Raw genomic sequence first — 24,210 nt, forward strand, 5'->3', positions numbered from 1 at the left:
TCTCAGTGGAAAGGATATTGAAGGAAGGGATGGCCCAAAGTATGGGCTGAATATCTTCCCACCTATCAAGGAGTTCGGATCCAATGTTCTGGTAATACTTGAGGATACAAAGTAGAACAAAATAAATGTCAGATCTTCTCAAACTAGTCTCTCAATTATTTCAAATCTGTATTCCTAATTCTTTTTTTTTTTTTTTTTTTTTTGGCCAGTCCTGGGCCTTGGACTCAGGGCCTGAGCACTGTCCCTGGCTTCTTCTTGGTCAAGGCTGCCACTTGAGCCACAGCGCCACTTCTGGCCGTATTCTGTATATGTGATGCTGGGGAATCGAACCCAGGGCCTCATGTATATGAGGCAAGCTCTCTCATCACTAGGCCATATCCCCAGCCCTGTATTCCTAATTCTATCTGCAAATTAGGTTCTGTCTGGTTGAACTTTAGTTTGGATTGCATGACATCCAAATCTACATGTGATGATTCCTCTTATTAATTTTATGCAATCTCACTATTGTACATACATTATTTGTACATATCTATATATTGTTTAAAGATACTTTGACATCCAATAAATCAGACATGACTTCACATGCTTTTGAAGATCAAGCTTCCTCAGTGAATCTTACGATAGAAAAATACATTGTTTTTCACACAGAGATTTTCATCACTCACAACTCTAAACATCATATACAATATGGAACTTTACATATACCACACAATTGGCAGATAAATAAGAAAGCTATCAATTATAAAAGTTCATCATTCATTTAGATGGAATACTTAGAGTTTTCAGAACTTTTAATTTCATGGGGTTTTTTGCATGCCATACCTGGTGCTTAGATGAATATTTGTCCACATAATTAAAGACAAATGAGATAGGTCAAGTGACATGCTCTCCTATTACTTACATACACATTGTATCCCAGTGCTGGTCACTCATGCCTGTAATCCTAGCAACTCACGAGGCTGATTATCTAAGGATCAAAATTGAAAGCCAGCCGGGCCAGGTAAGTTCTCCAGTTCACCTAGAAAGCCGGAATTGGGGCTGAGGCGTAAAGTGGTAGAGTGCTAGCCTAGAGAAAAAAGAGCTAAAGGATAGTTGACAGGCCTCACACCAAGTTCAAGCCAGAAGACCAACAAGGAACCAAAACACACACACCAAAACATCATAGATGGAAAGATTTCTCCATTAAGGATGGATTAGGACATTCTTTCCCCCTAAGGCCCTTAGGATACTTGAAACTAACACTGTAACTACAGAGTGCTACATTCCCTAGAATCCAAGCAGATTACACACATACATCTTTAAATGTGTTTGTGCATAGGGACTGACTAGCCAAACTGAGTTGGGGTCTCTAGGTGGCTTTTCTGGTTCTAGTTCATCATATTTAAATCTACACTAAAGGCTGAGTCATAGTCATAGTTCTTATATGCATAATATACAAGCAAGTTATAATACCCCACACAGCTCTAATCTTTCCTTTTTGTATTCCCACATGACATTGAAGGGCTGACTATAGACAGAAGGTTTTCTCACATGGAAACTGTTCTTGTGGATTCTCATCAGTGTGCAAAGTTTGATTCTGTTCAAGAGGAGTAGATCAGTTCATAGCTTTCCCACAAGGTACACTCACGGTCAGTCTCCATTGTTTGTTCTTTGAGGGAGCCAACCCTCCATGATGAGTGGCGGATATCCCAGAGCTGCCATGGTAAGACCTTGGTATAGCTTTATTGATTGCGCAGGGAAGCAAACAGACAAGCAGACAAAGGGGCAAGGAAAAGGCAAGGAGCACTCTAACAGAGTGTGGGACTGGGTAGGAGCAAGGGAGACAGATCCTTGGCTGTTAGGAGGATTCCTGTGGCATTCATAATCTCCTAGTATGTGATACTGCCCTTCTGTTTGCTACTTTGTTTGCTTATTCCATTGAGTTCTGCTATGTTTTCTTACCAATCTGCTTCACCCAGAAATTCTTATCCTGCAAAGTCAACAACCCTAAGTGAAGAGTCCCTGCATTTAAAGGAAACTTCACAAACTCTCACCCGTGCCCCATGACGAGGCACTTCCCACGAGGCCACCCACAAAGAGAAGGAAGACATTCCCTGTGCTCCTTCCACACACCACTGAACTGCAGGCCAGAGTACATGGATAGTTTAGTAGCGGGAGAATTTTCTGAACAGTGACCACGACTTCAGAATCATTACATGTAATTCCAACTCGTGAACAAGTCTTCTTTGTACTTAATCTGATAATGCAGGGGAGCACAGTTGGCTCTAGGCTGTAAGCTGAGACCATCTGAGCTGCTCAGGAAGCTGAGATCTGAGGACCCAGCCTCAATGCCAGCCCAGCCAGAATCATGTCAAGAGTCTCATCTCTAGTGAACCACCATGAACTACGAAGTGGGGTTGTGGCTCCCTGTGGTAGAAAGCTGGCCTGCAACAAAACACGCCAGACACAGCGCTGAGGCTGAGTTCAAGTCCCCCTTCTGACAGAAAAAGAAAAAAATGAAACAAAAACCCAATGCCAAAGTCTCATTTCTTCAAGGAAAGCTTTTGCTGCTCACCGGGGACGCCATCATCCCAAGACAGTGCTCCTCTAGGCTTTCACTCCCAGGCAGTCCCAGCACTATGCTGAAAGAAGCATAGAGAGAGAAAGAAGCCAGCAGCCTCCACCAACCCAGGATTCCCAGCTCCAGGGGATGTGAAGTCCTGGCTCCTCCCACCTTCACTTTCTTTTGAAGATCAAGCTTCCTCAGTGAATCTCTATTGAAAAATACATCATTATTCACACAGAGATTTTCATCACTCACAACACTAAACATCATATACAATATGGAACCTTACATATACCACAAAGTTGACTGTTAAATAAGAAAGCTATCAATTATAAAAGTTCATCATTCATTTAGAAGGAATACTTAAGAGTTTTCAGAACTTTTAATTTCAGGTTTCTTTTGCATGCCAAACCTGATGCTTAGATGAATATTTGTCCACAAAATTAAAGACAAATGAGGTAGGTCAAGTGACATGCTCTCCTATCACTTACACACACATTGTATCCCATTGCTGGTCACTCATGCCTGTAATCCTAGCAACTCAGTAGGCTGGTTACCTAATGATCAATATTGAAAGCCAGCCGGGCCAGGTAAGTTCTCCAGTTCACCTAGAAAGCCGGAATTGGGGCTGTGGCCTAAAGTGGTAGAGTGCTAGCCTAGAGAAAAAAGATCTAAAAGACAGTTGACAGGCCTCACACCAATTTCAAGCCAGAAGACCAACAAGGAACCAAAACATAAACACAAAAAAAATCATAGATGGAAAGATTTCGCCATTAAGGATGGATTAGGAGATTCTTTCCTGCTAAGGCCCTTAGGGTATTTGAAACTAACACTGTAACTACAGAGTGCTACATTCCATACCATCCAAGCAGATTACACACATACATCTTTAAATGCGTTTGGCATAGGGACTGACTAGCCAAACTGAGTTTGGGTCTCTAGGTGGCTTTTCTAGTTCTAGTTCATCATATCTACATTTACTTTAAAGGCTGAGTCATAGTCATAGTTCTTACATGCATAATATACAAGCAAGATATAATACCCCACACAGCTCTATTTTTTCCTTTTTGTATTCCCACATGGCATTGAAGGGCTGATTACAGACAGAAGCATTTCACACATGAAAAATGTTCTTGTGGATTCTCTTCAGTGTGCAAAATTTGATTCTGTATAAGAAGAGTAGATCAGTTCACAGCTTTCCCACAAGTGACACTCACGGTCTGTCTCCACTGTTTTTTCTTTGAGGGAGCCAACCCTCCATGATGTCTGGTGGATTTCCCAGAGCTGTGATGTTCATAGTCTTTCTCGCCCATGGATAATCAGGCCTAAAGCCTCTCACAAAGATGGTTTCTATTGGTGTTTTCTGTCTAATATATGTGCTCTGGTGTTGTCTTAGATGAGTTGATTGACTGAAGACTTTCCCACACAGATGAGATTCTCGATTTCTCCCTCCAGGAGGATTGCTCTTACTTTCTAAGGTTACAGGGTGTACCAAAACCTTCCACACACAGGTTGCATTAGTGTAATTGCTCTCATTTCTCGTCCTTTGAGGTTTAAATGAGATACTAAATGATGTCACTCACTGATGACACACATCAATTTTTGTCTAGTGTGTAATTTCTTTTGTTTTTTATTTATTTGTTTTTGTTTTTGTTTTTGGCCAGTTCTAGGGCTTGGACTCAGGGCCTGAGCACTGTCCCTGGCTTCTTCTTGCTCAAGGCTGGCACTCTGCCACTTGAGCGACAGCGCCACTTCTGGCCATTTTCTGTATATGTGGTACTGGGGAATCGAACCCAGGGCCTCATGTATGAGGCAAGCAGTCTTGCCACTAGGCCATATCCCCAGCCCTAGTGTGTAATAACTTATGGTGAAAAAGGCTGGAGGCCAAATAGAAAACTTTATCACAGAAGTGACTCACAGGGCTTCCCTCCAATGTGCATTTTCCCAAGTGATGCACGTTGATATGACAGACTGAAGGCTTTCCCACAGAAGTGAGACTTATGGGGCTACTCTCCAGTGTATTCTCTCATGCAATGCATTCAGATGGCGTACTGAAGGCTTTCCTCACTAAAGGGATTTCTATACAGTGTGTATTTACTCATGTTTGGCATGAGAACATGAAAGACTGAAGGCTTTCTCACAGAAGTGACACTCATAGGGTTTCTATCCAGTGTGTGTACTCTCATGTGTGACACGTTGAGATGAATCACTGAACGCTTTCCCACTGGAGCGACACTCATAGGATTTCTCTCCAGTGTGTGTTCTCTCTTGTGCGGCATGGTAAGATTGCATAAGGAAGGCTTTCCCACAGGTGCGACATTCTTATGGCTTCTCTCCAGTGTGTATTCTCTCACGTGTGGCACGGTTATATAATACAAAGAAGGGTTTCCCACAGGTGCGACATTCATAGGGCTTCTCTCCCGTGTGTATTCTCTCATGTTGGGCACATTCAGATGATGTAGTAAAGGCTTTGCCACAGGTGTGACATCCATAGGGCTTCACTCCAGTGTCTTCTCTCATGTGAGTCACGGTGAGATTTCTGAGTGAAGGCTTTCCCACAGGTGCGACATTCATAGGGTTTCTATCCAGTGTGTATTCTCTCATGTTTGGCATGGTGACAAGAACAATTGAAGGCTTTCCCACAGGTGCGACATTCATATGGTTTCTCTCCAGTGTGTATTCTCTCATGTTTGGCATGAGAAGAGGAATGAGTGAAGGCTTTTTCACAGATGTGACATACATAGGGTTTCTCTCCGGTGTGTGTTCTCTCATGTGTCTTAAGGTGATCTAGCCGAATGAAGGCTTTCCCACAGGTGCGACATTCATAGGGTTTCTCTCCAGTGTGTGTTCTCTCATGTGTGTTACGGTAATATAGCTGAGTGAAGGCTTTCCCACAGGTGCGACATTCATAGGGTTTCTCTCCAGTGTGTGTTCTCTCATGTGTGGCACGGTTAGTTGATGTACGGAAGGCTTTCCCACAGAAGTGACATTCATAGGGTTTCTCTCCAGTGTGTATACGCAAATGTCTAGCATGAGAAGCGGGATAAGTGAAGGCTTTCCCACAGATGTCACATTCATAGGGTTTCTCTCCAGTGTGTATTCTCTCATGTCTGTTACGTTCAGATGGGTGATTGAAGGCTTTCCCACAGGTGCGACATTCATAGGGTTTCTCTCCAGTGTGTATTCTCTCATGTGTGACACGGTAAGATGGCGTACTGAAGGCTTTCCCACAGGTGCGACACTCATAGGGTTTCTCTCCAATGTGCACTATGCTATGTTTCTTAAGACGACTTGGTAATTTGAAGTCTTTCCCACTGATGTGACATTCATGCTGTTTCTCTTCAGTGTGTGTTCTGTTATGTGTCTTAAGGTCACTTGGCCTTTGCAAGACTTCTCCACCGGGAGGACAAGCTTCTGCTTTCTCTCTGACATGTGCTACTTCCTGATTTCCAGGATAGGATGGCTGAATGCCCGCTTCCCACACACAGAGGGGAGCTCCATCTGCCCCTCCTCCAGTGGGCATGTCCTCCAGCTGCCGGAAGTGACTTGGTTGAATGGAGGGGGCAGTAAACAGGTGGCTGTCATCAACTTCCTGGGAATTGTCTCCTCCATTCTGCCAACTGAGCTCCCTGGGTTTACCGAGTACACGCCCCAGGTCACTTTCCTCACAAGCCTTGTCTCCATCATGGGCAGTCGTATGATGACTGAAATTTGAAGGAACAAAGGCTGTCCTACATAAACTACAATCATGTGATTTTCCTCCAGTGTGAGATACGTTGTGTTTACAGCGTTCATTGCTTTCAACAAAGACTTTAGCACACAGACCACAGTCACTCTGTCTGTTTTCCTTGACAGACTTACTGCATTGTCTAATGTCTAACAAAGTTTTGATAATGCCATTGCCATTTAGATGATCAATTTCTTTGTTTTCCAGGTGCTCAGTAGTACATGAATATTCATGGTGGTTCTCTCCCCAGTGTTGGCTAACAGAGGAGATGTCTTCTGCACCCTTTAGCAAACTCTGTGTCAATGATGAGCTGTGAGTCTTCATTTCTGTGGAGTCATTCCTGTCAACTGATTCTTGCAGAGAAAGAGATTTCTGCTGTGGGAATATGATGACACATGATCATCAATTGTTCACATTCATCTCCGAGGCCATTTGTCTACATGTGAATGCTAAACTACTTAGCCTACACATAAAACATATTACAACTGGGCACTGATAGTTTACACCTGTAATCCTAGCTAACCACATGGATGAGAGGTGAGGATCATGTTTCAAAGTCATGCAGTTCAGGAAAGTCCATGAGACTCTTGCCTCCAAAAAGCTGGAAGCAGTGCTGTACTGGAAGTGGTAGAGTGCTAGGCTTGAGCAAAAGAAGCTGAGGGACATTGCCCAGGCCCAGTGTTCAATCCTCAGGACAAGCAAAAACAACAAACTTATTTTTTCTTCCATATCCCCAGCTTGAAAATGCTAAAGACATGATCCATGCAGGATGTCAACAACAGAAGAATCAAGTGAATGACCAGATAGTCTTGTCTCTATGTGTGTATGTGTGTGTGTGAGAGAGAGAGAGAGAGAGAGACAGAGAGAGACAGAGAGAGAGAGAAAGACACAGAGACAGAGAGAGAAAGAAAGAGAGAACAGAGAGAGCATAAGCATAGTTGAAGACAGAGACATAGACAGACACATAGGTAAATGCATTGGCTTCAGACTATTTTATATTGCATATCTCAGATTGTTTGTTTTTATTTTTGCTTTTGCTAATCCTGGGGCTTGAACTCTGGGCCTGGGCATTGTCACTGAGCTTCTTTTTGCTGAAGGCTAGTGCTCTACCTCTTGAGCCACAGCACTACTTCTGGCTTTTTCTGTTTACTGAGAAATCAAAGCCAGGGCTTCATATATACTAGGCAAGCACTCTACCACTAAGCCACATTCTAAGACCCTGAGATGAAGGTTTTGAAATCCTGTTATTTTCCTTATGAAATTCAAACTATCTGGAACTTCCATCCAAGAAATTTCCTCAGCTAATGATGAGGCAGGCACTCGCTTTGCCAGCCACTCTTTCCACTGCCAGGTCTTTACTGGTCACGACAGGATTCGCATCCGTGTAACTTACCACTGACGGGGTCACGTGGACCTTACTGCTGACCTGCTGTATGTAAAGACGGCCATCTTTGCCATGTGGAATGGAAATGCCTGTAAGAAATGTTTAAAAGCATACCTGCCATGAAACCGGGAGATTTTTGGAAGCACCTTAATCCGCATTTGTGTAGTCATTCAATGAATCAAAGGAAAGAAAACAATCCTCAGTAATACCAAAATTGAGAGACACAGGGTAATAAAAGACAAACAACTACAAAAGCAGTAATTCCAAAACTGTTTGATGTAAGTGAACTGAACAACTCAGCGAGGGAAAGAAAGGGAAAGCGGGAGAAGGGAGGGGGGTATGAGGGAGAAGGTAACAAACAGTACAAGATATGTATCCAATGCCTAACGTATGAAGCTGTAACCTCTCTGTACATCAGTATGATGATACAAATTTGAAAAAATAGTAAAAAAAAAAAATCCTTAAGGAAAGCAACTCTTGTCATATTCACGATTATGAATGACAATTTCTGTCATCACTGCTGCTTCAAATCAGGATGTGTGTGCTGTTGCTGAGATTTAAGCCTCAAGGCTAGTGCTTTATCACTTGAGCCTCAACCCCACTTTCTGCTTTTTTGTGCTTAGTAAGAGAGTCTCCCAGAGTGCTCCTGTTTGGATGGCATCAAACCACCATCCTCAGATATCAGCTTTCCTGGGTAGCTACGTTTGTAATTGGAAACAGAGTAGCTAAGAGAATACAATATAACTGTAAATGAGGTAATTCATTGAATCTAAGGAATCCCACAGTGGCTCCAAATTAGATGAAGATGCTGTTCATGTAACTCCATGTTCACAAGCAATGGGAAATTACAATATATAGTCTAAGGGTGGATTCAGAAGTAATCCCTCAGTTTCTATTTCTGCCTTAACAAAATACAAGCTATCGTTAAAAGTACATTCTCGGGCTGGGGATATGGCCTAGTGGCAAGAGTGCCTGCCTTATATACATGAGGCCCTGGGTTCGATTCCCCAGCACCACATATACAGAAAATGGCCAGAAGTGGCGCTGTGGCTCAAGCGGCAGAGTGCTAGCCTTGAGCAAAAAGAAGCCAGGGACAGTGCTCAGGCGCTGAGTCCAAGCCCCAGGACTGGCCAAAAAAAAAAAAAAAAAGTACATTCTCACAGGCTGAATTCAAGTAAAATTCCAGTGGAAAGAAGCTGAGCAAATGTATTTGTACATACATATATGCTTCATTTTGTACACTCACATTGATAAGTATATATGCGCACTGGACGGGTCCCGGTACTCACCGATGGACTCCAGCAGACAGGCAACATCTGACATCACATCTCTCCACAGCTTCCTCTGTGCTGGGTTCATCAGGTCCCACTCTTTGGTGGTGAAGTTTACAGTGACATCTTCAATGTTCAGAGGTTCCTGCAACACCCAAGACGGTTCCCATTCGACAGTGCAACAGGGACAAGTCCAACAGACAAGCCTTGATATGACACCAACTGAGGTAGGTAAAGGGGAGGCCACGTACACACAGAAACCAACAGTTCAGGGCTAGGCTAGGCCTAGTGGCAAGAGTGCTCACAACATATACATGAAGCGGTGGGTTCGATTCCCCAGCACCACATATGTAGAACAGGCCAGAAGTGGCACTGTGGCTCAAGTGGCAGAGTGCTAGCCTTGAGCAAAAAGAAGCCAGGCATATGCTCAGGCCCTAAGTTCAAGGCTCAGGACTGGCCACAAAAGAAAAGAAACCCACGGTTCTTTAGGACAACAGCCCGGACCCTTCGGGTTGAGTGGCCTCAGCACTGGCCACACTGAAGGATGCTGTGGAGGGGCGGATGAGCAAGGCGCACCCCGGAATACTGCATGGCCTGTGGAAGAGACGATATGGAGTTACCACATTCCAAAGGAACACCTTCCTCTCCTGGGACTGGAACTTGGGTCTTGGGTGCTGACCCTGAGCATGGTTACTCAAGGCTAGTTTGTGCTCTACCACTAGAGCCACAGCTCCCCTTCCAGCTTTGCTTGGTGGTGGATGAGAGATAAGCGTCTGGGGGACTTCTCTGCAGGGCTCTGAGCAACAGTGGCCAGTCCTCAGCCTTTGCAGCCACATGCTTATGACTCCTTTAGAATAAAGTTTGTGCCAGCTTTGGGCTTCATGACCTACATGCTGTCTCACAGTTTATTTTGCTAAACCTGAGTCTCCTCCCACCAGAGTTACACTTCCATTCCCCCATTTCTCCTCTTCTTCGCCTTCTCTTTCTCCGTCCCCTCCCTCTCTTCCCTGTCCTCCCCCTCCTTTTCTTTTTCCCTCTCTCTCTCCCTCCTTCTTCTTCTTGGTAATTTAGTGGAGAAAAGAATCTCATGGGTTTTACTGCCCAAGCTGGCTCTGAACTGTGATCTTCAGGTTTCAGGCTCCCTTGTAGATAGAATAACTGCTGTGAGAAACCTATGCTCCATTCTAAGACTTCAATGTTACTACAAGCCCTCAGGCACTGCACTCAGGTCTGAGCAAGGATCGACTACAGAAAAGAAAGCAGAGTAAAAGGCTGCCAGGAATAAAAAAAACTCAAGCATAAAGCTAGTCCATCAACTGCTCCTAAGATTAAGGGAACAAAGTTATTCATGGTAAATTAGGCAGGATAAGTTCAGAAGAATGAGGCCCGGTGAAGGCAACTCAGAAATGTGGTGTTTAGAAACATACAAGCGCAATCTCAGCTTCAGAGACACAACAGGATGCATCCCTTCCTGAGAAATTGCAGTGAGCCAACAACAAATTTCATCCTAACCTCTGGCTATGTTGTTATCTCAAGGATGTGCAAGACATGGCTTACTTGAAGGACCCCACGAATCCCAAGATGTTTTGCCGGGAGCCAAAATGGCTGTCAGGCTGTAACATAAAGAAACTACAAAACTTAACTGATAAGGATGTCTGGTGCTGGCTGTAAGGATGTAACATAAAGAAACTATAAAACTTAACTGATAAGAAAATCTGGCACTGTTTGTCATGCTCTAACAAGAAGACACTATAAGTCTTAGCTGATAAGAATGTTTGATGCTTTTACAACCTTGCCTGTTGAGCCTAACATCTTGTCTAGTTTTAATTAACAACCTTGTAAACTTTACTCAGTCCCTGTCCTGAGAAGGACCATCCCATGGTTCTGTAACCTAGCAACCTAATGACCCTGTCTGTGTGAGTTACCCTTTGCTGATTACTATATAAGCTGCCCTGCGAAAATAAAGTTTGAGACCTTGATCAGAATCCTGTCTTGGTCTCCCTCCTTGTGTCTGGTTTGTCTCTCATTCAGGTCAATTCCCCCTCGGGCTCCTGTTGACGAAACCCCGCAGGCCGGGGCAATGTTTTCTTTATTATATCCACAAGAGTCTTTTTTATGTAAACCACTCAACCTTACCTTCTTTTACTGCAGCCAGGTTTATTCTTAACTTCCATCTTATGTGCAGTTTAGCAACCAGGGAATAGCATAGGGATTAACTAAAGTTTAAGAAAACAGGAAGGCCCTGAAGCTGGGAAATAAAATCTGGCAGAAATTTGTCTGGCAGGATGTATGCCTTCCTGAGTAAAATGCTCCCCCAGAACTTAAGCAACCCCCAACCAAAATGTAGACAACAGGGCACTTTCCGTATCTCAGGGAAAAGGAATTGCTCTGTGGCAGGATGGGTTCCACCTGCCAAGAGAGCCCCAAACACCCAGAAACTCAGGAGGTAGCACCAGGAGTGATTAGGGCAAAAGGAAAACACCTATTTTGCCATAAAGTTAAAGTCACACGCCCTTTTTTTACCATATTAATAATCTCAACAGCCAATTGTTAGGTTTTTAAAGTAGTTAGCCGGTAAAGGAGAACGTCACGTGATATTCAGGAAGGAGAGAAAGTTTGTTACTGAACTGCAGGCCTTTGGCCGACATGATCCATGGCAGAAGAGAAGAGAGAGAAGGGAGAGAAGGGGCAATCCCCACCCAGTCCTGCTTTATTTGGAGCAGAGGCAAGGGGTGTGGCCAGGTGGATTAGGATGTGACCTCAGGGAAAGGGGAGGTAACTGCCTCCAGGTCTGATGGTTACCAAGCTAACTGGGTGGAGACTTAATGAGGTGGGGTTATCTACATGGATCCCTCAGGGAGAGGAATTTATACCAGGGAACTGCGGGTCTGTGTCTCTACAAGACAGGACCCCACTCTGTTAAGAGTGTGCCCTTGCTTTCTGCATTTCTCTCTGCTTTTGTCTACTGGCTTGCTGACATCCTCAGTAGAATCAGCCAAGTTTTCTTATCACTGTGAATTGTCCAGAAATTCTTTTTCTGGGATTGAAGTTAAGGACCCAAAGGGAGAAGTCCCTATGTTAAAAGGAAAATGTCACAAACCCTCACCTGCATCTGGTGCAAGGAGACAGAGATATGAGGATCATTGTTCCAAACCAAGCTAGGAAAGGAGAGTTTCAGAGACTCACATCTCCAGTAAGCTGCACAGAAGATGCCAGAGTAGCACTAAGGCTCAAGCAGTAGAGCCTTAGGCTTGAACCACATAACCTCAGTGACAGTGTCTTGGCCCAAAGGTCCAGCCCCAGCACTGTCAAAAAGTAAAGATGAGGCTTGGAATATGGCCTAGTGGCAAGAGAGGTTGCCTTGTATACATGAAGCCCTGGGTTTGATTCCCTAGCACCACATATATAGAAAACGGCCAGAAGTGGTGCTGTGGCACAAATGGCAGAGTGCTCAGCCTTGACCAAAAAGAAGCTAGGGATAATAGTGCTCAGGAACTGAGTTCAAGGCCCAGGACTGGTAAAAAAAAAAAAAAAAAAAAAGTAAACAGGAACTTCACAAAACCAGTCATAACAATGTTTATCTACTTTGCACCTTTGACTCAATGATTCACTCCTGTAACTGTACCTAAGAGTATCACTCAATAAAATCTTTCAATGATATGATTCTTTTTTTTTTTTTATTTCTGCTGGTTCTGGGACTTCATCTCAGGGCCTTGAGACTATACCAGAGCTTTTCTGCCCCAGGCTAGTGCTCCACCACTTGAGTCACGCCTCCAACTTGCAGCTTTTTGCTGGCCAACTGAGTAAGAGTCTCCCGAGTTGCCTCACTAGGCTGTCTTCAAAAGTGCCACCCTCAGAACTCAGGCTTCTGAGTAGCTAGGATTGCAAGCAGAGCAGCCCGGGCCCTAATATCCCATGCAACTGCAGCAAGCAACACAGTAGTCATTCCTTCCTTGAGAACACAAAGCCAGCACTGTATTATTCAAAGTCCAGAGCAGCTGGAGGAGATCCTTACATTCTTCAGAATTAAGGAGTTCCCACACAGCCTGGCCTCTTCATGGTGTCATTTCTGGGCACAGATCATGACTGGGTAGCTCAGAATGAGGTTCCAGGTCATTAATACCAGAAGTTTCCCCAAGGCCCATCAAAGGCACACTGAGAGCCCCGAGATCACCATTCATACTGATAGCACCTCTCATCCTCAGTGTTTATGCAAACTCATGGATTATACATCACTGCCTCTCTTCTTGTTCTTTCCATTCTTCCATGTAGAAAGTGTTTTATATTACACTAAGTTATCTGAGAAGCCACATACTGAAGGATTGAGTACTGGGGATTTTATTAGAGCATTACTCTGCAAGCAGCTTGTTGTTACAAAGGCCTGCAGCCCCCACATACCCATAACACTATCATGAAACAGGCCAGAGAGGGAAAAAACAACAAAAACCATACTAGGAAACCAATCCAGCTCCAATGAAGTGCTGACTTGGGACACCATGGTGACTGAAGATGAGCCAGGAGACAGGACATGGGGACACAAACATAGAGATGCAAACAATGGCACCTGAGCTGACCTGACTCTAAATAGGATCAGGTCTGGGGGCTGGGTCACAGGAAGCTCCCAGACCCAGGCACTTGAGTGACAGGTTCAGTAACCTATAGGCCAGCAGGCACACCATGAACACAAGATGTCAGGTAGTACAATTCACTGTGTGGCCAGTGATGGTGCTACCTAAATGCGACCTCCCTATTACAAAACAAGCCTCTATATTGGGGTTTGCCTAATTTTCAAAATTTTACCCAATGCTTTCTTTTTCCTATTTTCAACACTTATTCCCACTTTTCTCCTACATGTATACCTTCAGATTGAATTCTGTTCATGAAGTTTCCTACATCAAGATGGTGATGGAGGCCAGATCTGGAGGTCAGATCTGGCTGGTGCAAGTGGGCAGAGGCTGACTCCATCTCCATTATCTCCCTCAGCCCTGAGCTTCAGAGTTGAGGGCTCTGCCCTGACTTCTCAGAAGCCCTGGAAGATTTCCCACCTCACTGTAAACAATAGTCATCGTCCTCCACCCTTCCAATCCACCTGTCAACTCTAACTAGATGAAAGGTTGGTTCAAGCAGATACTATGCAACAGGTTGTAACTCCCTTGGCCACCTGCGTGTGGCTTAGCATACTCTATAGGTGTTGTGACCTCATTGGCCAGGTACCTGTGGGGAGCTCAACCATGCTGCCTTGGCCTCCAGCACTCCCCAAGTCTGGGCTGTGGCCCTGGCCAGTCAGTTTATTCTAACTTCCCCAATAATTCCATCTTTTTACTGAAGACTTTCTCTGAGTGCTGGAGTCTTGGAGGGACTGGGAGGCCCCCTCCCTCGGACCCTTCCGCCATTACAACCTGGCTTCAAATTAGATCAAACAAACAACTGCTTGTGACTGAACTGCATTAAGGCTTTCGGTTTCCCTCAGAAATACCCCCTTCTCCCACTCCAACCTGGGCCATTGGGAAGAGGAACAGCTGTTATGCTCAAATGGCGGACCCACAAAAGGACCACCAGAGACCCACACATATGCAAAAGCAAAAGGAGTCTTTATTGCAAGCTCTAGCTTGATCCTTTAGGCACTGGGCAACCAGACGCTAAGGGGCCAGGATCTAGCGGCTAGCAGCTGCTTCATATATTTGGAGGAGGGTGGGGAGGGGAAGGCAGGGATTTAGCATTCATCATAATCTTGTAACAAATCAACACACACCGCGGGAAAATTATAAAATAATTTTAAAGCATGTTTGGCGCATTTGGTGGCAGGAACGAATCTGGAAAGGACCAAGGCATTTACAATTGATTAAGCCAGGGGCATAGTGCACAGCTGCAGGGTTTTAGATACTGGAAACCACACCTGGGTGGGGGAGTTCTGGTAACTCTAAAACTTGTTTTTCTTCTATGCTGGTCACTCTTATGTGTGTTTATGGTTTTTCTGGAAACTATCTGCCCAGAGCGTTTTATGCTCTTTCCTAGGTCCTTAGCCACAAAGCGGTTTACAGAAGCAAAATTAGCACTTAGTAACTACAAAATGGTGATGACAATTTTGAGTTTCTCTACGCGAAACTGTTGAAAGCCCTGCCTATTAGCCTGTGGGAACAAGAGCAAACTCAGTTTTAGGCGCCATAGTTAGCACCACACTGTCAGTTGCACACGTCAGCATGATTAATGAGTCTGGCTGGACACAGGGGAGGACGGGTGAAGTTTTCCCTTAAAGGTGGGGACTCTTAGGGTCCTTGACTTCAATCACAGAATCAGAATTTCTGGACAAGTCGCCATGGTAAGACCTTGGCAAAGCTTTATTGATTGCACAGGGAAGCAAATAGACAAGCAGACAAATGGGGAAGGAAAAGGGAAGGAGCACTCTAACTGAGTGTGGGGCTGGGTAGGAGCAACGGGAGACAGATCCTTGGCTGTTAGGAGGATTCCTGTGGCATTCATAATCTGCTAGTATGTGATACTGCCCTTCTGTTTGCTACTTTGTTTGCTTATTCTATTGAGTTCTGCTATGTTTTCTTACCAATCTGCTTCGCCCAGAAATTCTTATCCTGCAAAGTCAACAACCCTAAGTGATGAGTCCCTGCGTTTAAAGGAAACTTCACAAACCCTCACCCGTACCCCATAACGAGGCACTTGCCACGAGGCCACCCACAAAGAGATGGAAGACATTCCCTGTGCTCCTTCCACACACCAGTGAACTGCAGGCCAGAGTACATGGATAGTTCAGTAGTGGGAGAATTTTCCGAGCAGTGACCACTACCTCAGAGTCTTTACTTGGAATTACAACTCGTGAACAAGTCTTCTTTGTACTTAATCTGATAACGCAGGGGAGCACTGTTGGCTCCAGGCTGTAAACTGAGACCATCTGAGCTGCTCAGGAAGCTGAGATCTGAGGATCCGGCCTCAATGCCAGCCCAGCCAGAATCATCTCAAGAGTCTCATCTCTAGTGAACCACCGGGAACTACGATGTGGGGTTGTGGCTCCCTGTGGTAGAGCACTAGCCTGCAACCAAACAGGCCAGACACAGCGCTGAGGCCGAGTTCAAGTCCCCCTTCTGAGAGAAAAAGAAAAAAATGAAACAAAAACCCAATGCCAAAGTCTCATTTCTTTAAGGAAGGCTTTTGCTACTCACCGGGGACGCCATCATCCCAAGACAGTGCTCCTCTAGGCTTTCACTCCCAGGCAGTCCCAGCGCTATGCTGAAAGAAGCATGGAGGGAGACAGAAGCCAGCGGCCGCCTCCAGCCCAGGATTCCCAGCTCCAGGGGAAGTGAAGTCCTGGCTCCTCCCACCTGCGCACCTCCACCCAATCAACACCTCTACTCAACAACTCCGTTGAGCATTGGGTGAACAGTCCCGCCCAGGGCTGTCTGTCAGCCGACAGAGGCCAGGCCTCTGAAAAGCAGAGACTGGCTCTGTTCATTACCCAGAGACAGACGCCAGAAATGTGGTGTGTAGTCGGCGGCGAGACACAGAGAAGCCACGTTGTGAGGTGGATTGGGAGTGTTTAGTAAAAGGCCTGTGTCTGCAAGCAGACTCTTGTCACAAAGACTGGTGGCCCCGGGAATACACACTTAGCCCTGTTAGAAAAAGGAGCAGGGAGAGCAGCAAGAGTCAGAAAACAATACCAGCAACCCAGACCAAACCTAAGGGACCTCTGACAGGTGACGCTTTGCTAGAGGAAGCAGGACTAGGAGATGGGTCGGCATAGGAGATCTGGCAACCGAGTGTCTACCCTGCTCTTCCCCTACAATCTGGCCCCCTGATGGAGTTGGGGTTGGTTCCAGGAAATTCAGGTTCCACACTGGGGATTTAGGCAGTGCCCATTGTGGCTAAACCTCACTATGTTTTTACATATCCCCTTTAGGTCTATGCAAGGAGCTACATCTACAATTCAAAGGATGGCTTGTCTCCCCTGTGGGCCTTGGAAGCTGGGTGCACAGCCCTGCTGTAGTTAAGTGAAGATCTGCGACATTTGATCTTCATCACCTTCAGTGTGACATTTTTATTACCTGGGCTCAGGTCTCTAGGACTGACTTGTTCTTCTAATAGTTGACCATTCGGTGTGAACATTGCTTTTAGGACAGAATACATCTAGCCATATATTTACAAACAGGTGTTGGTCGTTAGAGAGAATGCACGTTCCACAAGGAGGAGCTATTTTTCCAAGTATTTGCTCTTCCAGTATACATGTGAACATTTGGTATGTGAACCAGGTCTGGGTCCTGAATGCAGGGCCTAGGATCTGATTCTGAGAGTCTTTTTCCCAAGGCTAGCCCTCTACCACTGGAGCCAAGACACCATTTTGGGGTTGTTGTTGTTCTTTCTAAATAGGTTATTGGAGATAAGAGTCTGGAAGATGTTCCTGCCTGAGCTGGCTTAGGAAGTTGTTCCTCTGATTTCTAGCTCCTGGGTAGCTAGGATTGTTGTCCTGAGCAAACAGTGCCTTGCAAGATATCTTAATTACAACGACCAGGGCTGGCTCATTTCCAGGGCATACCGACTACTATTCAGAAGACAATTGCCTGTACCTGTATTACAACTTGTGCTGGGAAACTGAGTCACGAGGGTATTAGAATAAATAGGGAAAACTCAGCAGACCAGATAAACATTAATGGACAGTTAAAGAGGGCCATCATAGCCACAGTGACCTGAGGAGATTCAGGAGACCCTGTAAACAATTCCGGGCAGGGCTCAAGGGTCGTTAAATAGGGTTGGAGGGTTGGAGGTGGCCCAAAAACAAAAAGTTTTAGGATGTGCTTTGCAGGTTCTGTTTTTGCTTTCAGTAACTTACCCAGGCCTGGTTCTGGGAACCTGCTCTGCAAACTCATGGAGCAAGCCCGGGTTTTTTTTGTTTGTTTTTTTTGGCCAGTCCTGGGGACTGGACTCAGGGCCTGAGCACTGTCCCTGGCTTCTTCTTGCTCAAGGCTAGCACTCTGCCACTTGAGCCACAGCGCCACTTCTGGCCATTTTCTGTATATGTGGTGCTGGGGAATCGAACCCAGGGCCTCATGTATATGAGGCAGGCACTCTTGCCACTAGGCCATATCCCCAGCCCCTGCAAGCCCGGTTTTAACCAGCTGTGTCCTGCGTTTTAAATGCAGGTGCCTTTTACCTGGGAGGAGCAGGGATACGCCTCCATGTTTTTTGAGCCCAGATTCTCATTGTATTACTATATTTAAGGTAGTGTTATGGGGTTCGGGGATTGATTATCAAAGAGACCACTCAGTCAGATGACAATCGGGGATGAAAAGAATTTTGTTGAGCGAGAAAGTATGGGCAGGGTCAAGGCTGGGACCTCAAGATGGAGCCCCGAGCCACCTCAGAAGGCTGCTTATGAGCGCCCCTTTATTCTATCTGTAGGAATCAGTCACACAAAGGTCAGGGTGTCTTGACCTTTACTGGAAATCACCTGACCATCCCCTGATAAAAAAAAGATGCAACTCTGCAGGGGGGGGATGGGGGGGACAGGGGAGAGGGGGGGGAGAGCAGAGCAAGGGAGGAACAGAAGAGCTGAGAAGGGCTCAAAGATGCAGAAAATTCCCAGCAAAGCAAAACAAGTTCAAAACAATTTTGGTAAGTACAGCTCAGGCCAGGTTACAATACACAATACCAATCATAGTTGTTCATATCTAGTGCCAGTCCATGGTCAATGATTTGTATTTACATCATTTCGAGAGCACTTTCAAAATTAAATGCTATATTTGCTGTATAACAGATACCCAGGTGAGCCTCGAACCCTCAACAACAGCAGCACTCAGTCTATCCGGCTAGGAGTCTTTCATTTAGCTGTGCTCAGCGTCAGCTCACTGCCACAAGTACCCCATGCAGGTGAGAGCAACACTTACAGAAGTGGAACTGGCAGTTAGGGATCACAAATAGCAATTCCAGTAAAACTCTGGAGAATAAAGCAATGACCCATTAAGGCCATCATTAAAAATATTCTTTAATTCTTGGTTCTGGGTGTAACTGGTACTTACTGAGGACTCATCTAACTTCTTTAAAACAAGCAAATGGAGTACCAATCAGGCTTGATCTCTCTCCTTCCTTTCTTTTGCTAGCTCCAGCAGCTCCAGGCCCAGCTGCTTTGGGCTCCTGTCATTCCACTCTGGTTTGCCCCTCCCTAGGTCAACTCCCTTGTCTAAGCGGCTGTTTCTAGGGACCTAAAAAAGGAGGCTCCCCCATGCCTTTTACTTGGTTTCCACAAGTTGACCAAAGATCTGAAAGGACACCCACAGAGGCCTCAGCATCAGCTCTGGGCTCTCACCGCAGGAGGGGCCCAATCCAATTCCTCTGGATTCTCCTCCTGGCTGTCTTTTGCCTAAGCTGGAGTCACTAAACTCTGCGACCTAAAGCCTCCTAAGCTCCTATGTGTAAGGCCCACCCTGGGAGGCTCCATGGAGACGCCTCCACTGGATTAATTGTGAGCCCAGGACCTGAGTTGATCTCTGGCCTTTCTCTAAATAATCTGGCTGACAGCAGCCTTCCCCAACTCCCCCACCCCACCCCTGCCACTTGATTCGTTTGCTCTATTTCCCTTTCTTTTGTCTTCTTCTTTCCCCTCTGTCTCCCCATGCCTCCATCTTGTGTGGGCTGGCAGTTTGCTCCTCCCCCACCCCCACCAAACTCCTTTCTCCCGGATCATGTGGCTTGTTTCCTTCCAGGCGAACCTTCCAATAGACTCATGTTATCAAATCTGGCCTCAGTATTTTCTGAATTATGACTGCAGGTGTCTCCATCATGGGACACTGGATTCTGACATCTTGGGGGACCGACACATCTCCTGCAGGTGCTTGGTGTAATAGGGGGTCAGATCTGGCTAGTGCCATTGTTAACTGTGAAGGGACTTCAGGCTGACTCTGGCTCAGATTAGAGCAGAAGCCTACCTCCATCTCCACTAAGCTCTCCCCCACCCCATCCAGGGAAGCTCCCCTTTATTATGATAAGTTGTGTAAATTGACCACCTGAGGCCTGGGAGCTTCAAGGGAACCTGTGCCCTCCCATTGGTAGGCTTATCAGCCTGACCTCAAATCCCTGTGGCCTCCAGAGTGGGCGTATCCACCTGATGTCAAATCTATATGCCAATTCTAACTAGAAAGATAGGTTGGTTCAAATAGATACTATGAGACAGACTGTAACTCTATTGGCCAACTGGGTGTGGCCTAGCATGCTCTGTAAGTGCTGTATCCTCATTGGCCATGTGGCAAGTTTTACTGTGATGTTTGCTTTATAAAGAGGCTGGAAGGCCACAAGAGCGCTGTTCCAGCTCCAAAGTCTGGGCACAGATCCTGCACACGTGGTCGGCAGTTTTGGCTCCCGAGTCTGGGCTGCAGCCAAGGATGGTCAGTTCACGTTTTGTTCACTTTTTACTTCCCCAGTTAGTCTTTCATTTTGTCATCTTGTAGCTGAGACTGTGTGGTGGACACTTGGGAGAAACAGGAATCCCCTCCCATGTGGGGAGACCCCAGTTCATTGTAGCAAACCCCAGCTCTACTTTATACTGGTGCATAGATTTGATGTCAGGTGGATACGCCCACTCCCGAGGCCACAGGGATTTGAGGTCAGGTGGATAGGCTTACCCATGGGAGGGCACAGATTCCCTTGAAGCTCCCAGGCCTCAGGTGGTCAATTTACATAACTTATCATAATAAAGGGCAGCTTCCCTGGATAGCGTGGGGGGAGAGCTTAGTGGAGATGGAAGTGGCTTCTGCTCTAATCTGAGCTGCAGTCAGCCTGAAATCCCTCCACAGCTAACGATGACACTGGCCAGATCTGCCCTCACTATTACACTTGGCAAGTAGACGGGCTCCCCAACTTAGGTTCCTTCTCCTTTCCCGCTGTAAACGGCTCTGCTCTCTGTGCTCTCCTGCATACTTAGTATGTGCTGAACCACTAGACTCTGTCACTGGTCCAAGCCAATGAGCCCCCACCTTACCCCCTACAGGGGCTGGGGGCAGCTGACCTCAGTCCCCATCCACCCCTGGCCTCCGGAAGGCAGCACCCACCTCCCACCCCAACAAGCTCCTCCTCCTCCCTGTCATCCTCCTCTTCCCTCCCCTCCTCCTCCAGCCCTCTCTCACACAGCCTCTGTCAGCTGCCTGCCTGTTACTCACTGTGGCCCTCTCCAGAGCTCTTCCCTATTGGCTCCTTTCTTCACCCTCTGGCCTCCCTCTTTCCTACTCAGGACCAGACTGATGTGTCTCCTAATCCTGTAAACACCACCATCGAGTCAGAAAAGCAGGGTGAGGAGTCTTTACTATCCCAGGACCACACTGCACAGGGCGGGCAGCAGAGTGCAAGGCCAGCCTTCTTTCAGCAGGGTTTAGACAGGGAAAACCACATGCGGTGCTTTACATGGAAGCCAGCGGATTTACAGAGGCTGAGCCAGTAGTCAGTAATGACAGAAACAGTGAAATTGATTAGGGCCCCTCCTAACAAAAGTGGTTGCACATAAGCAACGCAAACAATGTAGGGGAACAAGAAGAGACAATCAGGACACGAATTATCTCTGGGAACTCATCTCCAATTAACCACCAGAAAATAGAAGTGGAGCTGTGGCTGAAAGTGGTAGAACACTAGCCTTGATGTCAAAAGCTCAGGGACAGCGCTCAGGACCTGAGCTTTAGCTCCATGACCTCCAAGAGGCCAAAAAACCCCTACATATTTATGCTTAAGAACTATCTAAGTATTCTAAGTATTACCTAAGTATTCTGCTCAAAACATCCATTTAATGCATAAGAGTCCATTTGATAAACTTCGGGGCTGGTACTCGTTTACAAGGGGAATGTACATTGTCACAGTGAGGTTTGAGACACTGCGTTCTTCTACAGAATAACATGAGCCCCGCAGTGGGAACACTGGGACTCCGTGTACAGCCCTAATATTTCTGGCCAGGTCTCTGTTCCCATGCTCAGTTTCACCTTCTCCTCCTGTGGGCAAACCCCTTAACTCTTTAACATAGCCTCTGTCTCCTGCTCCTCATGTTTCAGACTCAAATCCTCATTCACAGAAGGGCCATCAAATTGCATGCTGCTCACACAGAACAGACCTCCCACTGCGACCCTGGGGACAGAAACACTATCTAACACCATTGCTCATTATAACCCCACTGCTTGTAATTTACTACATGAGATTTCACCTGCTCCCGAAGTGTGTGTAGGTTGTGTTTCTACTGCACAACGTTCTATGGTCAGAACTATGTGACCACATCTTCCCAAGGCCCTGAGGGTTCAGGCCAGCAAGCATTCTCAGTTCTCCCCCAAGGCTGTTCAGCACACAAGAGCACCTCTGTCCCCAGTGTCCCTTAATGAGGTATAGAGGGATCTCTCTCTGCCCAGACAAAGACATTGTGCTCATTCTAGACAGCCTCCTCATTCTAGACAGCAGGAGGCTTATTTGCCTCCTGCAAATAAGCTTTTCCTTTCTCCAACCATGAAGCCTGCCGTCCTCCTCATCTTCCTTCTCTGCCAAGTTCTACCAGGTAACAACATTGCGTGTGGACAAGCTCAGGTAACAGTGCAGGCCTGTGGCCTGGTAGGATGTCAGGAGTGAACAGTCCCTCTGACCTGTGCCATTAAAGGGAAAGGGGGGGGGGTCTCCCCAGAAATTTGGAAGGTCTCTGACTACGTAGGCTACAGTGCTGTAAATCATACCCACGTCCAAGTTTTGCTTTGGCTGACTGGATGTTTAAAAGGCAGAAGGAACCCATGGATTTGGGTGCAGCTTCTAAACATAGAGTGCAGCCCAGGGACTGACAGTGTTGGGGACAGTGGACTGGGAGCTTCCAGATGATAGGAGTCTGGCCGGAAAACACCCTTCGCCAGGCCTGTCTTCCTGTCTGCACTGGTGGGGCTCCTATGCTAGGGCCTCAGTATGACGACTTTGGCGCTGAAGTAAAGAGATTTGCAAGTATTGGAAACAGCTCCTGCTTTGTCTAACAACTGGAAGGGGCTCCTGGCCCTGATGCCCAGGAGAACAGTTGCACTGCTTCACACCAGTGGGAATATCTTCTCATCTTTTCTTAAGAATTCAGAACCTTGCACATTAAGGAAAGAGTAGAAAAGTCATGGGTATTTAAGAGCATAGGAGATCCTTCTTCTATTTTTAACAACTGCTAATGTACTAGTTTTGGGTAAAACAGACAGGTCTGAAAGTTTACAACATATTATGTAATGTGAAGCCCGAATATCCCTTGTGAATCCAGAGGTTCTCCCTCCGTGTGTGCAGCTGTGATTGATCCATCTCCTGTAGCCCAGTAAATAATACTTCAGGTGGGGTAGCAAGGGGAAGCTTTGAGGACAAGCAGATGTTGCAAATGCAATAGAAAAAGAGGCAGGGGAGTGGTTGTGGTGAAGTGAATGCAGTTGGGAATCTAATGGATATTACAAAATTAGCAAGACTGAGCTGGGAATGTGGCCAGCCTAGTGGCAGAGTGATTGTCTGGCAATCATGAAATTCTGGGTACCTCATTACCCCATACACAGAAGAAACTGGAAGTGGCGCTGTGGCTCAAGTGGTAGAGTGCTAGCCTTGAGCAAAAGAAGCTCAGGGACAGTGCCCTGGCCCTTAGTCAAGCCCCTGGTCTGGCAAAAAAAATAATAAAATAAAATGAACATGACTGTGAGGAGGAGAGAGAGGGATGGTTGAGAATGTTGAATGGGGTGACATTGATCAAGATACATCATATTAATAAATTAGGTTGTTAAGTGCCAACTCCTTAACTACTTAAAGATAACAATAAGGCTGTGGTGAAGTATAGAGAGAATAGAGATGGAAAGCCAGTTTGGTTTGTCAGATATTTGTTGAGTATCCACTATATGTTAGAAAGCAAGTGCATCAGGAACAAACCCATATGATGACTTTGATTCCTGTGTCTAGTCAATTTTCTATGCAATCCAGGTAGAAGTCCACACACTTCTAACAAAGAGCTGTTGAAAGGTAGAGAGAGACTAGCACATGACAGCCAAGCACTGGTGCCTCTGGCCTGTACATCTAGCTACTCAAGAGGCTGGGATCTGAGGATCCTGGTTAAAAACCAGTCTGAGCAGGAAGTTTTGAGACTCTTATCTCCAATCAAGCACCAGAAAGCCAGAAGAGGTGCTGTGACTCAAAGTGTTAGAGGTCTAGCCTTGAGCACTCCAGCTCCACAAGTTCAAGCCCCACAACCAACAAAACCTAAGAGAGAGGAGTGGGACAAAGAAGAGAGGGAGGGAGGGAGGGAGATAGGGTTGGAGGAAGGGAGGGA

General features: G+C 46.1%; 1 pseudogene; it reads right to left on the minus strand.

Annotated features, from left to right (window-relative positions):
- Nucleotides 1-24,210, minus strand: part of LOC125339711 — a 43,564-nt pseudogene that overhangs the window by 2,160 nt on the left and 17,194 nt on the right.

This window comes from Perognathus longimembris, chromosome 21, assembly GCF_023159225.1.
Source record: "Perognathus longimembris pacificus isolate PPM17 chromosome 21, ASM2315922v1, whole genome shotgun sequence".
NCBI classification, from domain to species: domain Eukaryota; kingdom Metazoa; phylum Chordata; class Mammalia; order Rodentia; family Heteromyidae; genus Perognathus; species Perognathus longimembris.